Genomic DNA, 14,053 nt, shown 5'->3' on the forward strand with positions numbered 1-14,053 from the left:
AGAATCACTTGAACCGGGAGGTGGAGGTTGCAGTGAGCCAAAATCTCGCCATTGCACTCCAGCCTAGGCAAAAAGAGCGAGACTCCATCTCCAAAACAAAACAAAACAAAACAAAACAGAAAAAAAAAGAAAAAGAAAAAAAATGCAGATCCACCAGGACTGAGATGCATGCATAATTGACTCTTTCTCCACACTGCCTCCTATCACATGTAAAATGTGGATCTGGTGAGCACTGATCGAAGCCCCAAAAGAATGCAACCTCTCATCCCTTCTATCTGCCCTCTTTTTTCTTTCCTCTTTCCCCTTTAAATACAGAAGTCCCCAAACCCTCTTTGTAAAAAGCTTGGATCACAGGTGTTTTTGTGATTTTGTGTTCCTTTTTCCCGGGTGCATCCTCAATTTTGGCAAACAAACCTCTAGAATGATTGACAGTCACCTGAGTCATTTTCTTTGATTTACAGCCGTAGTAGTGAGAACTGGTGGAGGTAGCATTTAGAAAGAGGTCCAGGCAAATTTGTCTTTGGATTTCCTTACTCTCTAGAGTGTACCTGGTATGTCATCCTTCCTTGCCAAGTATTTTTTTCTTGTCTTCCTCTCTACCCTACTCTTTAATCCTTCACTCACATTTGGTAAAGCACACTTGTTTTATAATTCAAAGCTCTGTGCTTGCTCTGGAAACATTTCTTGCTTCTGGCTGCATACATTTACCTTCTAGTTAATGAGTTCTGCTTATACTGTTTAGGAAATGTCACCAAAATAAGTAAGCATGATGTACCACATAAAAGTCAATAGGCCTAAATGAGATGACTTACTCTGTTACCATATCACTTATACAGAGCCTAGGAAAGGATATTCTAGCAACATCCTACAGCTCCTACAGCGCCTCCAGATTTTTTTCTTGCAAGGCAGTAGAGAGACTAGGTGCACAGCAGTAGAGCCTAGGATTAACAATTAGTGCCTTTGATAGAAAGATATGTTATGTGAGTGGTATTTGGGTGATTTCAGGGCTATGGGTTAGGAGGAATACCAGCAGTGCTCTGAACTCTACAGGAAATGATAGAATGGGAACCAAAGATGGTTGTGTCCTTAAACTTGATTCCTTTGACTGTTGGTTTGAAGAAGGAATTTCCTGATATTAAAAATTTTGGAAAATCCATGTCTCTGTATTTTGCTCTTTAGTAAATATTTAGAAAAATGAAAAGAGGAAGCAAGTGGCTTGATTTGGATAAGCACCTTCTCTGGGAGAGTCTAACTTGTTTCTACAACTGCAAATTAGCAAGTGGCACTTGGTGGATATTGTAAAAAAAAATGCACACAGCAAGGAAAACTTTACTCAAAACTATTGCAATAGAGGTTAGGGTTATATTAGGGGAGAGAGATTAAACTCAACTTCTTTGAAACAAAAGGCAGGAAGATTTTTAAGGACTTTGGGTGAGCTAGTGGAAAAGCACTGGAGGACATTAGGGATAAGGCTGACCAATGAGATGAGGCCTTCTGTGTTTGCTAATTGTTACTTACGGAAGTTAGATTCCTACTCTCCCATAGAGACTGGGAGACAGGGGTCCTATCTTTCTTGATAATTGCATTTCAAAAGGATGGCTCCCAGGTCATTAAGAAAGACTTTCCTGGATTGTAAAACTAGCAAGAGGCTAGGAAAAGATTTACATCTCAAAGAGATGGAGAAAGAATGCACAATTACAAGTTTTCTAAAGTAAAATAAAGTTTCTTTAGTAAGAGAAAAAGGAGGTCGAGGGGCTATAGTCAGGAAGAAGTCTGTCTAAAATTAATCAAGCTGGGGAACATTAAACAATTCTTGGTCAATACTCCAGAAATGCTATTTCTTTTTCTTCCTTTCTTGAGGAGTCTCTTGTGTATGAAAAACAGACCGAAGGCATCTTGGACCTGCTTCTTATTTCCTGTAGTTCAGTTACGAGCAGTATAAATTTCACTTGTTATTTGATGGGCCTCAAACTTGATTTCTTTATATATATACTATGGAGATCATACAATAACATCTAACTCATAGTTTTATTATTGAAATATAGAAATGCAAGAGGGAGGAAAAAATGATAACTGGAAAAATGATAATTTAAGAATTTAACAGTAGAGAATAAAAGAAAGTGCAATATTCATATAATGAAATAACATAAAACAATGAAAATCAGTGTACTAACTTGTCATGTATCCATATGATTGGGACTATAAAAACGAAAATGTTTAATGAAAACTTTAGATCCAAGTAGAAGTATACAGCAAAAAGCTATCAATAGGGAGTACAAATATAATTCACACAACACTATTTCCTATTGGTTATGGATACACACATATTAATAAAAGTGTATGCACTTGGGTGGAAAGGATAAACACCAGGCGTGGTGGCTCATGCCTGTAATCCCAGCAATTTGGGAGGCCGAGGAGGATGTATCACGAGGTCAGGAGTTCAAGACCAGCCTGGCCAAGATGGTGAAGCCCTGTCTCTTCTAAAACTACAAAAATTAGCCAGGTACGGTGGCAGGTGCCTGTAATCCTAGCTACTCAGGAGGCTGAGGCAGGAGAATCACTTGAACCCGGGTGGCAGAGGTTGCAGTGAGCAGAGATCACACCACTGCACTCCAGCCTGGGCAACTCAGTCTCAAACAAAACAAAACAAAACAAAAAAATGTGTATGCACTTGGGTGGGTAGAATAAACACCAGCTTTTTGATGACATTGCCTCTGGAAGTAAAGAATGGAAGTGAGCTTGGATGGGACTCAGAGTTTCCACCCTATCTGTAGCATTTAATTTCTTATGAAAGGGTTGTAATCAAATATGACAAAATGCCACCTTAGCATTTTGGGGGTAAATTCATAATTTTTCTCATTCTCTTTGAAATTTGAGTACTTTATCATGAAAATAGGAGAGACAGAAAAAGAGAAAGGAAGAGAGAATCAGAGCTAGAGCTCTCTCCCTCCGTAGGTCTTAGAGAGAAGTGAACGGGAGAAAAGTTGAAAATAGATTTAACAAACAGTCCCTCACTACATTATGCCTCAGGCACTTAGTACACAGAGAAACATTCAAATAGGCTGTTGGATAGGCGCTGATTGTTTTGGCTGCCTCTGCTCTCATTTGATTGAAGCAGCACAGGTTTTAAGAGCTTCAGACCCCAGCTCTGATCTGAAAATGAAGTTAGGTGTTTGAGAAACAGCTGTTAGAAAACAGCTCGGCTCCCTCTGGAGCCTCTGGTGGGCTTCAAAGCAGCTGCTGGAAGGGAGGGAGGCAAGCGAACTATCTTGGGCCTATGTGTATGTTAATAAAAACAAAATGTCTCTCCCGACATAAAATGTTGCTGCTTTCCTTAGGATGAAGAATTCACTTTTAATTTCACCTTTCTTCTCCTTTTGAGATTTTTAACAAAGAGGTAGAGCACTATCTTTCCTTACCCTCAGAGTCTTTGGATTCGAACAGCCCTGGACTTCTACCCTAGTACCAGTTCAGCCACTTCCAGTTTATAGGAACTGGGACAAAGTAATTAACCTCTTTGAGCCTCAATTTCTTCTGTCTCAGTTTAAGCTTAAACCCTTATTGTGATAATGCATATAAGGAACTTGAAAAATTGTAGAACTCAGTGTGAATGACTACCTTCCACTAACGTCATTCATGTACACATTCATTTTCTTGGACTCTCTTTTGCTTGCATTTTTCAATAATGGGATGATTGGCTTGTCTTGGTTTGCCTGAGACTTTTCTAGTTTTAACACAGAAAGTCCTGTATCCTTTCTGGGAAACTTAGTCTTCAGCAAACCAGGATAGTTTGTCATCCTACATTATATTCTGCACAGGACAGGTAGAAACCTTGCCCTCAGGATGCTTATAATCTACCTTTAATGCTTAATTCCCTCATCATTTTTGGTGTGTAAATTGTTATTACTACTAATTTTAGTGTTGTTATTTCTCTATAGCCTCCCACATTAGACCTCAAATTCATAGAAGAGAATGCGTTAATTTTCTTTTTAAAATGTTTATCATCAAGTTATATATATTTACTAGGGATTCAATAAACATATACCATATACATTAATACATGAGATCAATGAAGTCCTTTAATTTTCAGTTTTGATGCTTTTAGTCATATCACTGAGATATTTTAGTTCTAAAATTTCTATGTGAATTTTACACACAAACACACACACACACACACACACACACACACACACACACACTGAGCTTGACTATGCCAATCACTGATGCTTAAACTTCAGTGCGTTTAAGAATTACTTGGTGGTGTTGTTAAAATACAAGTTTGAGGATCTCTATTCCTGAGATTCTGATACGGTAATTCAGAGAGAGGACTCGAGAATCTGTAAACATCCAAAGTGATTCTCATGTCTCAGCAATGTTGGGAAAACAGATTTTTTTTTTTTTTTTTGAGATAGAGTCTCACTTTGTTGCCAGGCTGGAGTGCGGCAGCACAATCTCAGCTCATTGCAACCTCTGCCTCCCGGGTTCAAGTGATTCTCCTGCCTCAGCCTCCTAAGTAGCTGGGACAAGCATGCGCCATCACGCCCAGCAAATTTTTGTATTCTTAATAGAGATGGGGTTTCACCATGTTGGCTGGGATGGTCTCATCTCCTGACTTCGTGGTCCTCCAGCTTTGGCCTCCCAAAGTGCTGGGATTACAGGCATGAGCCACTGAGGCCTGGCCAGGTCTGTTTTAGCTCCGGTTTATTTGTTCCTGCTAAGTCTCCTGTTGAAATTTGATCCACAGTGTTGGAGGTGGAGGCTGGTGGGAGGTGTTTGGGTTATGAGGGTGGATCCCTCATGGATGGCTTGGTGTTGTTCTCATGGGAATGAGGGAGTTCTTATTCTGAGTTCATGGGAGACTTGGTTGTTGAAAAGCCTGGCACCTCCTCTCTCTCTTGCTTCCTGTCTCACCACGGGATCTGCACATGTCAGCTTCCTATTGCCTTCTACTGTGAATGGACGCTTCCTGAGGCCCTCATCAGAAGTAGATGTTGGTGCCATGCTTCTCGTAGAGTCTGCAGAACTGCAAGCCAAATAAATCTTTTTTTTATTTATAAATTGCCCAGCCTCAGGTATTCCTTTATAACAACACAAACAGACCAAGACAGTCAGACAAAGACTCTTGTCCTCATGAATAGGGGACATTTCAGTTTGCTTGATGCAGTCCTGATTTACACCTGTTGATCCACCGAAATTATCAGTAGTACCCTCTTTCACCTTTGGGTGTGTCTGAGGGATACATAAACAGCCATTTCACTTAGAAGCCTATGCAGAGATGCTTAACACACTTTACAGATAGAGCTCTTTTGTTAGCTACCTCTCTGGAGACTTTATTTTTAAAAAAATCTTGCAGCCTCCCTCACTCATCCATCTAGTGAGGTATGCTTTCTCACTTTTAAAATCATGCATCACCTCAAACATTATAAACTCAAGAGACTGCTTTAACCTGTTTTATTCTCAGTGGAAGAGGAAAAGCAACTCACTTCCACTTCTTAATACATTGCTTAGATTTTCATAATGGAAATATTCTAGCTTGGAGTTTCAACAGAAATGTGATTGCTACAAAAAAAATCTACTTATCCTTTTAGATGGGAGTAGTATCTTTCCTGTACAAATAGCCCCAGGAGGCCCATCCAGAAATCTTGGTGGATAATTTTATTAGAAGCTTTCATTGAAAATGCCATAACTCAATTGTGTAGTAACAGCTTTGACTAAATCCTCTAAATTTCTGAAGATACCTGATTCTTAAAGATGAGTTAGGGGAGTCTAGTTAGCCATGGGTTTTATACCTAAAAAAGGTTTCTTTGCATTTAGCAAAGTAAAAATGAGTACATTAGGCAAACGTTTGTGGAGATTAAGTTCCTGGTGGCAGATAATGCAGTGGTTAAGATTTCAGGTTTCATACTGCTTGGATTTGAAGTCCTGCTTCACCATTTACTAACTGGATGAAACATGGCATATGTTAGTTCTCTAAGCCTTAATATTTTTTTCAGTCAATGGGGATGATACTGGTGTAATAGGATGTTGTGAAAATTAAATAGAATAAGCATATCACTGATTTTCTAGTTGCCTTTGCAACATCTCCTTGGCATCTTTAATTCCACAGCTCGGGTGGACAACTTTGACTCTCACAGATCACATTCTATCTCAAATACTGTTTACCATCCGTTTTTTTGCCCCAGGGCTTCCTTCAACCATTGAGAGTCTACTCAGCTCTGGTGCAAGGGCAACTCTGAAATGGAGAGGAAATAACTCTTAACCATTGAAGGTTGGGAGCCAGTGGACACATGCCCCAGCCTCCTGTTGCTTAAAACAATTCTGGAAGTCATGTTGGCATGCTTCTCAGAAGTCTGGGCAAGGTGAAGTCCTTGCTGCCAAATTCAGTGATTTAGGTAAGAGATATTTTTCTTTTTTTGGAGGCAAAGTCTTACTCTGTCACTCAGGCTGTAGTGTAGTGGCACGATCTCAGTTCCTCCTCCCAGGTTCAAGCAATTCTCATGTCTCAGCCTCCCAAGTAGCTGCGTCTACAGGCGCCTGCCACCACGCTTGGCTGATTTTTCATATTTTTAGTAGAGACGGGATTTCACCATGTTGCCCTGGGAGGTCTCAAGCTCTTGAGCTCAGGCAATCTGCCCGCCTCAGCCTCCTGAAGTGCTAGGAATACAGGTGTTAGCCACCGCGCCTGGCCCAGTTAAGGGATATTTTGTTAACTTTTGCTCCTTCCTCATCTCCTTCTCCTCATTCCCTCATTGCTGTTTCTAAGGATCATCTCCCAGAAAAACTCCCTCCCTTCAAACCCTAGTGTCAAGCCCTGTTTAAAGAAAAACCAAACCAAGCCATGTAAAGCACTGAGCACAGATTTTATCACGTAGTAAGCTCCCAATGAAAGTTGGCGAACGCTACTCACGGTAATAAAAGTGTTATTTTTCCTTTGTGCTGCAGGGTGAGCTAGAGATCTGTATAATTTTAAAAAGTAAAGGAACATTTCTAATTCATTTCTGAAATAGACTTGAGATAAGGTCTCTTTTTTTGTTCATCCACATCCAAACAGTTCACACACCCTCTACAATGTTCATTTTACCAAGATAGATATCTATTGTTTTTCACATCCTACCTCACAGAAATGTTCTAAGAATCTTAAGTGAATGCTTTTACTGGGTTCTTTTATCCCTCAGGCAGAAGAAAGGAAACCATGAACATTTAGCGGCGTAGTCTATATCAAACAACTGTTAATTTTTTTATGTATTTTATTGCAGCTTCTACAGCATGAAAGAGACTGGTTTCATTACAGCCACTGGCAAATATTATTATTGTTTGTTGAACATACATTTGTCATTGTATTTCAGAGATGAAAGCCACCATTGGCTTTTTTTGGTCTAATGTTTATGCAGAAATTCTTGTGGGTATTCTGAAGCCAAAACCATCTTTTTAGATTATCCTAAACATATAAATTTCATCCTCAAGGGACAGGAGAGTTCAAGAGGAGTTTAGATCAGCTTCTTGATGAGTTCTTTAGTTAAAAAAGATTCTGACTTTGGGAGGCCGAGGCGGGTGGATCACAAGGTCAAGAGATCGAGACCATCCTGGCCAACATGGTGAAACCCCGTGTCTATTAAAAATACAAAAAAATTAGCCAGGCGTGGTGGCGCACACCTGTAGTCCCAGCTACTGGGGAGGCTGAGGCAGGAGAATTGCCTGAACCCGGGAGGCGGAGGTTGCAGTGAGCCGAGGTCGTGCCACTGCACTCCAGCCTGGTGCCTGGTGAAGGAATGAAACTCTGTCTCAAAACAACAACAACAACAACAACAAAAAGATTCTGGAAATTTATGGGGCCAAAAGGGGTACATTACCACTGTGGAAAGACTATTTCTAACACTCTTTTCCTCTCCTAATTTTCAATTCCTAAACTTTTTCCTCATCGAAGATAACAAGTTTTGATAGGTCCTTCATGGAGTTAGATAGATAATCTCAGCTTAGTCTATGAAACCTTTTTTTTTTCAAAGTTTCTTTTCCTCAAAGTAATAAGGAAAATGTGTTTTCTTCGTTGGCTTTTACTCTGAAAGGGTCATTTATATACATCCTCATCTGTCAGGACACTCGCAGCTAAGGTGGGTGTTTGGTCTTGTAACACCTGGTACTTATCCGGTCACAGTCAAGTCAAATTGCCAGCATTGTCTTTCCTTCTGAACTACAGGCTCCTGGAAGAAAAATCTTTTCTTAATTACTGGTTTCTAACACATGAAGAAGCTTCATGAATCTCTCGTCCCATGTACATATTATATTTACTTCAATTCCATAAATTCCATTATATAGCTTCTCATTGTGATAAAAGTGCAAGAATTATATAGAAAATCCTGTAATCAGGTCCCTTATGTCTACTGTAGAAATCGTTTCATCTAGGGAAGACGTATCTTCCATGCAGTGTAAGTGATGGAAATGCGCATTATGAAAAAGAAAATTATGAATATTATGATGGGCTAGTACAGGAGTCCTTCCTTACCGGCAGTTTCACTTTCCAGTTTTAGTTACCAGTGGTCAACCATGGTCTGAAAATATTAAGATATTTTGAGACAGAAGGGTGAAAGATTATATAGCTTCTATTATAGTGTACTATTATAATTGTTCTATTTGATTATTAGTTATTGTTGTTAATCTTTTGCTATGCCTAATTCATAGATTAAACTTTGTGATAGGTATGTTTGTATAGGAAAATACATCATATACATAGGGTTTAGTACTATCCTTGGTTTTAGGCATCTGCTGGGGTCTTGGAACATTTCCCTTACGGATAAAAGGTGACTACTCTAACAGCTAATGTTGGTGTAATGCTTTAAACATCACTAATAATCTAAAATATAACAATATATAACATTTACTAGCAGCTCTGTTTCAAGCACTGTGCTAAGCACTATCCATACCTTGTTTGTAATTCACAATGATTCTATGTACTAAATGCTATATTTAGTTGAAACATTGACTTGGAGAGCTGACATAGCCTGCAAAACGTGGAACTGGGATTCCAACCAAAGTTTGCCTAATTCTACAATCGACATAGTAACTATGACATAATCTATCTTGTTTCCTATCCATTATCTCATTTCATTCTTACTACCCACAGGCTATTAATTTTCCCCCTTTAGAGACAGGGAAAGTGAGATTCAGGAAGGGTCAGTGCATAGCCTTAACTCTCCATACTGAAAGGGGCAGGATTAGTAGTTGGTTTGTCTTATTTTTTATTTTTCTTCCTTGCCTCATCATTCCTCTACCCCACTTCCGATTTATACATTGTTTAAAACCTTGAAGACTCACACCCTACACATCAAGACTATACATGCTTTTTTATACCTAAATAAAACTCTGCTGGTGAATTGTCTTCAGCCAGGTTCTGTAGAAAGCAGAGCCTGGGGCATACACTTTGTACTAATATATTATTGGGGAGAGCAATTCTTAGGGAGTGGAAGTAGAGATGAAGCAGAAATTGAGTGGGAAAGGAAAGAGGGCAAATACAAGCAGATCCATTCCCTATCTACCTGGCTGGTCACAGCTTTGTATAAGTGAGGGCAATTGCTCAGTTTCATGGGATGCCTTCCAAATATCTGTATGAACTTTTTTATTTCGAGTTGTCAATCTTGGGAGAGGAATGGAAAAGAATGTTTCCACAGATTCTCATCTCCCTTTGTCCCAAGTTGTCCCCACTGCATGCCAGCTGCCCCACACTTCTGGGTTATTGCACTCAGCCTTCTGGAGGGTCAGCAGGAAAACCAGTCCCTAAACAATGGAAGTATCCATAGTGCAAGCAGAATATATAAGGTAATCCATGGACAATCTCCATTTGCCCACCTGCCGCATAGAGGTCCACGGACCGCAAGGGACAAGCCAGGGCCCCTGCATAGGCACTGAGCCAGTACTCACCAGGAACAGGGAAAGGTACAGGATGTGTGTTACGATGCATGAGAAATGATGCTGTCATATTATGCTTGCATAGGGCATCATTATAAATCTGGGAAGCTCTTCAATGACTGGCTTATTTGAAAGGGGAAAATGCTAGCAGATGGAAGAGAATCAGGAATTCTCAAAAGACTGGGGCCTGGTGCTGTGGCTCACGCCTGTAATCCCAGCACTTGGGGAGGCCAAGGTGGGTGGATCACTTGAGCTCGGGAGTTCGAGACCAGCCTGGTCAACGTGGTGAAACACTGAAACATAAAAATATGAAAGTAGCTGCATGTGGTGGCACATGCCTGTAATTCCAGCTACTTGGGAGGTTGAGGCAGGAGAATTACTTGAACCTGGGAGGGGAGGTTCAATGAGCTGAGATTGCAACACTATGCTCTAGCCTGGGCAACAGAGAGAGACTCCACCTTAAAAAAAAAAGGCTTGGGATAGCCTTAAGAAAATAATTTCTTTTATCCTCCAAGGAAGAAGTTATCATTTTTCTGACTCCAAGCAGAGGTTAGAGATCACCCCTAAAGCCCTGGTGAGGTTTAATCAAATACCAAGTACATGTGCGAATTGACAAATTTTGTCAGGTTGCTTTGAACTCTTATTTAAATAACAGTTTAAGCAGGTGCTCAGGATTATCGTTATCTCTGCTCACCTGTATTTGCAAATGTATAATAGGAGCCAGGCTTCTCCACCCCTAGTGGGCCTTACTACATCTCACTGATGCATTCCCATGAGCTCATGAAGACACAGCCCCTACCAGAAGGAAAGTGGCAGAATTTAACAGCCTTTCCTGTCAAGAAGCTGAAAACCTGTCCTCTACAGCCTATTAGAGTGTAATTGTTTCCAGGCAATCTTCCTAGAAGGTAATCAAAAGCATCAAGCAGAAAACCATGGTTGCAGGAATCCAGGGAGATGTCTAAAGCACAGGCTTCAAGCTTACTGTGTCCCCATGCTAAAATACAGCTAAATCTGGTAAGTCTAGAGGGCCTTTGAGTCAGGTGTGAGGACCTCCTTGCATTTATTGATGTGACTGTCTTGGGTACTTTGGGAGAGACAATTTGTACCAAGGAAGAGAGAATGAAAATAGAAATTTGGTCCAATGATTCAGAAAGAGGAGAGATTTGCCCCTTAGATTTGCACCGTCTCTGTTCTCCTAGACTCTATAGTCCTCTATGAGCAGGCTGTTACAAATAAATGCAAACTAAAACAGCTGTCCACCTATACTTTCTATAGGGTGCTGTCAAAACTCACACTGGTCACGCAGGCAGGAACGTGGCACACGAAGCATCCCAATGGCAGTAATCATTGTGTGAAGAGCAAGGATAGCAATTCTGACAGCAGCAGCAGGAGCCCCGTCAGTGGAGTTATCTACCGTGTTCCCCAAATCAGGAATTGTCGTCACTGACACTGACATTTGAGTCCTTGGCCTCCAGCACCAGCAGCATTTCCCACTCATCAGCAGCCTTAGCATCTGGAGCTAGTGAAGCCTCCAGCAGATGTGAATAGTGGGGTTACGCCTTCGTTAAGGGAAATAAGGGTCTCAGAGGCAGACAGTCTTGGTACAGATGGCAATTCCAACTGAGCCTGATCAAGTTTTTAACTCTCTAGGCCTTATTTTGCTTCCACAAGTGGGGATGATAATAAGACCTATTTCCAAGGGTTGTTATGAGGACTAAATGAGAAAATACCTATACAGTTTTATCTAGCCAAATAACTAGAACATAGTGTGTGTCTAATTACTGTTAGTAGATGTTGTTAAAAAATATTTATTGAATAAATTAGTATTAACATTTTTTATTGCTGATATGCTTCAGGCAAAACTGCAGGCCCTGATGATACAATAATGAAATACACAGAGGATAAGGGTTCTAGAGGCAGACAGCCTGGTACAGGGTTGGGAGTGTGCTTCTCTGTGTTCCTAAAGGACAGGTGAACTGGTTATGGGGAAGGACTGACAGTGCCTACCATAACTTTTAATGGTGATGGTACTAAGGCCATCTCAGGACCATCTAGTTGCCTAAGAATTCTTGTGCTACACCTTCTAGAAGAGGTTGGGCTAGTTCAGGACTTGCAAACTTTTTCTGTAAAGGGCCGGTTGATAAATATTTTGGGTTTCACCGGCCTTATTGTCCCTGCTACAACTACTCACCTCTGCCATTGTTGCATAGAAGAGTGATAGAAAATATGTAAAAAAAAATGAGTGTGGCTGTTTTCCAATAAAACTTTATTTACAAGAATAGGTCATGGGCCAGATTTAGCCCGTGGGCTACAATTTGCCTACCCCTCAGCTAGTTAAAGTAATAGCATAGTTAGACTAAAATAGAAGCTTCTCTCTTACTCATGACAGATCAGAAAACAAACTCTGTCTGCTTCTAATATTGTGCCATTGCTTTCTCTGCTATTAACATTTTATTTTGACTTTATAACTCTTTAACTGCATGGAGCATTTACATAAAACAGTAAAGTATACTGATGTATTCATTATTTTTTAATACCTAGAGGATGAGTGAAAATGAAATGTATTCACTGGCTGCCATAGTCAACTGATAAAATTATATGTTCTCCATTCATCGATCAGTATATAAATGATATATGAACTATATATTCTGTTATTTTATAAGGATAATGTGTGAAACTCATAATTACTCATAACACTAAATTCCAACTCATTCTGTGAGAGACATGAAGCCTGCGAATAACTGAAAAATTATGTCCTAGTCATACTATAATCTTCAGGATTATGTTCAATATGCACATTAAGTAACGTGAAAGCAAACTACAAAATTTAGCATCAAGGGAGTACTTTTATACAAGTCAACTTGAGTATCTAAATATTCTCCCTTTTTATATAACAAGTAGAGTAGGTATTTGTCTGTAAAGGAATGCAGGATGCTTCAAGTATTACTAAAATGGAGCTTTACAAATATATAGTGTAATGTATGTGTTTATAATATATCTGCATATTCATAGACCCTCAAATATACCACATTTACTCACGATTTACATATGTACATAGATGTGTACGTGTGCCTATATTGTGCCTATGTGCACACACACATGCACACATGTATTCATATTTTTGAAGCTCTGTTGACTTAATCTTCTTTTCTTCAGGCTTAGGCAGTGTCAAAGACAATAAAAGAAGAGAGCTTAGACATCAGCATCCAGCTTATTTTCACTGGATTACTTGCTAATGATAAGAACCTGCAAGTTAAGTATGGTCTATTCAAGATACTCTGATACAGAATAAGTCAATTTTTTTTTTTTTGAGACAAAGTTTTGCTCTCGTTGCCCAGGCTGGAGAGCATTGGGGCAATCTCAGCTCACTGCAACTTCTGCCTCCCAGGTTCAAGCAATTATCCTGCCTCAGACTCCTGAGTAGCTGGGATTACAGGCATCTGCCACCACACCTGGCTAGTTTTTGTATTTTTAGTAGAGATAGGGTTTCACCACATTGGCTAGGCTGGTCTCAGGTGATCTGCCTGCCTCGACCTTCCAAAGTACTGGGATTCCAGGCCTGAGCCACCGCGCCCGGCAGAATAAGTAAGTGTTCTAAATATCCTCTTCTCCACTTTCGATATCACACCATGCCTAAGCTCTCCTCATCTCCACCACCAGTCAATAACTCTTCTCCTGGCTGGAAATTTCCTTTTAGTTTACTACTCTTTTCTTTATATTGAAACTTTATTATTATTTTTATTTCAAGCTTGCGTGGGCTTCAGACCACATTTGGCATTAGAAATGCAATAATGCAATAACTTGTAAAAGATTTATGGTTGTCAAAAGTGAAGTACATTTTCTACTACTCTGCTCTCATGCCTTTGTAGATATTTATAAGTATTATGAGATAGCAAATGAGCTCTTAATAAATATTACGATTTGCAACTGCTCATTTAGGTGATTCAAGTTCTGCTGAATGTTGTGAAATCAAAATAAATTGTGGAAATAAATTAACCGAGGCTAACAAAAGACTTGCTCTCATGCCTTATTCTCATTTCAAATGATTTTACTCATTGAAATGATCTTATCAGTCTTATGGATTGACTTGTAATATTTCATCTTTGAACTTATAAATATGCAGTAATAAAATGTAACTTTTTTCAATTTTCCA

Source organism: Aotus nancymaae, unplaced genomic scaffold (assembly GCF_030222135.1).
Source record: "Aotus nancymaae isolate 86718 unplaced genomic scaffold, 86718_ANA_hifiasm-v0.15.2.pri h1tg000030l, whole genome shotgun sequence".
Classification (NCBI taxonomy): domain Eukaryota; kingdom Metazoa; phylum Chordata; class Mammalia; order Primates; family Aotidae; genus Aotus; species Aotus nancymaae.